At 40.1% G+C, this 1,687-nt stretch overlaps 1 pseudogene; it reads right to left on the bottom strand.

Annotated features, from left to right (window-relative positions):
- Window positions 1–594: 594 nt before the first annotated feature.
- On the bottom strand, window positions 595–1,478 carry LOC122450280 (annotated as a pseudogene).
- Window positions 1,479–1,687: the final 209 nt, after the last annotated feature.

Raw genomic sequence — 1,687 nt, 5'->3', positions numbered from 1 at the left:
ATAATCATTTAATGGAGGAGGTAGAAACTGATGAGATAATTGGGATGATAAGTGATACAACACTGATCAAGAAATAATTTTTACTTCTTTTTAGAAAATTTCCTGCCTCAGTGACCAAACAATGTCTTTGGATATCTGTGAGGGAATTGTTTAGAGTTAGAGGTTTATTGGCCATAAATAGACCAAATTTTATCCATCTCAACCTAACTTTTTTATCCTTATAGCTATTCTTATCTGCCACCTTTAAAATTCTAAATAAAAATGTTTTAGTTACATGATAGACACATCTCAAAACACCTAAGGTGGGTACTTGACACACAAGAACTGAGTGTCAAGCAGAGATATTTAGTATAGAGAATTTATTTTTTAATTGCAAAAAGCTAGATCAAAGACCTGGGCTTAAGGAAATACCTTGGATGATTTGTAGCTCTATTTTGACAATTATTTTACCAAGAAATTTGATTATGGGGAGTTGACATGAAACTTCTTTGCTCTCCTGCCAAAAACCAGAGTTCTGACTTTCTGGGTGAGGGACTGTGATGGTTAGAGATCAGGCTATAACTTGATGGGTAGTAAAAAGGCAAAGAATGTCACTCAGATCTGCTTGATCTTGGCACTGTAGATTATAGGGTTCATTAATGGAGGGAACAGAAAATAGACATAACTCATAATGAGGTGGACAATACGTGGAACATGTTTCCCAAACCGATGAATCAGAGACAATCAATCATTGTGACATAGAAAACCAGGACACAACAGATATGGGACACACAGGTGTTGAGGGCCTTGACCCTCTCTTCTCTGGAGGCAATGCTCAAGACACTCTTGAGTATTCACACATAGGAGATGAAAATAATCACAGGATCCAACATAGATATAAGGACTACAAGGACCACTGGATACAGTCAATTGAAGGTAGTATCAGCCCAGGCCAGTTTGATGACATCCTGGTGAAGGCAGAATGCCTGGGAAAGGACATGGGAATGGCAGCAGGGAAAAAAATAAAGGGGCAAGATTGGGGAGACAACAGATACAAGCTGCCTCATCAGAACTCCCAGCCCAGTCTTCACCATTAGAGTATTAGTGAGTATAGAGGTATATCTAAGGGGGTTGCGGATGGCAATAAAATGATCATTAGGCCATAGCCAGCAAAACTCTGAATTTCACAAAGGAAAGTGAGTGTAGCAAGTAGGCCTGAGGAAAGCAGGCTACGTTTCCAATCTCCCTGTGATCCAGCCAGAGGGCTCCCAGCACCGAGTCAAGGTCAGCTCCATATCTGTGGCTGCCAGCATGGCCAAAAAGTAGTACATAGGCTCATGGAGATTATGATTTTCCTTAATGAGAAGGAGGAGGATGCCATCACCAAAAAGGACAGAGAGGTAGAAGGAAAGGAAGGGTGTGGAAATCCAGTGATGAGCTGCCTCCAAGTCTGGAAAACCAGTCAACAGGAAGGAATTGAAGCTGCTGTTGGGCCACATGTGAGGTTTCTCCAGGGGAAATGTTCTTTTATTTCCTCAGTTATTACCATAGAAATGCAGTTCTGCGTTCAAGGTATCACTCCAAATGTGTCTTCTCAGAATTCTTTCTTAAAGGTAAGAATGACATCAATATAAGCCATTGTTTTTGAGAATATATTTGTAAGACGATCTATATTTTTTGAGTTCTTAACTGCATATTCCAGGAACCA

This window comes from Cervus canadensis, chromosome 11 (assembly GCF_019320065.1).
Source record: "Cervus canadensis isolate Bull #8, Minnesota chromosome 11, ASM1932006v1, whole genome shotgun sequence".
NCBI lineage: Eukaryota > Metazoa > Chordata > Mammalia > Artiodactyla > Cervidae > Cervus > Cervus canadensis.
The sequence above is the reverse complement of the archived record's forward strand: the minus strand, read 5'-3'. Positions and strand labels throughout refer to the sequence as shown.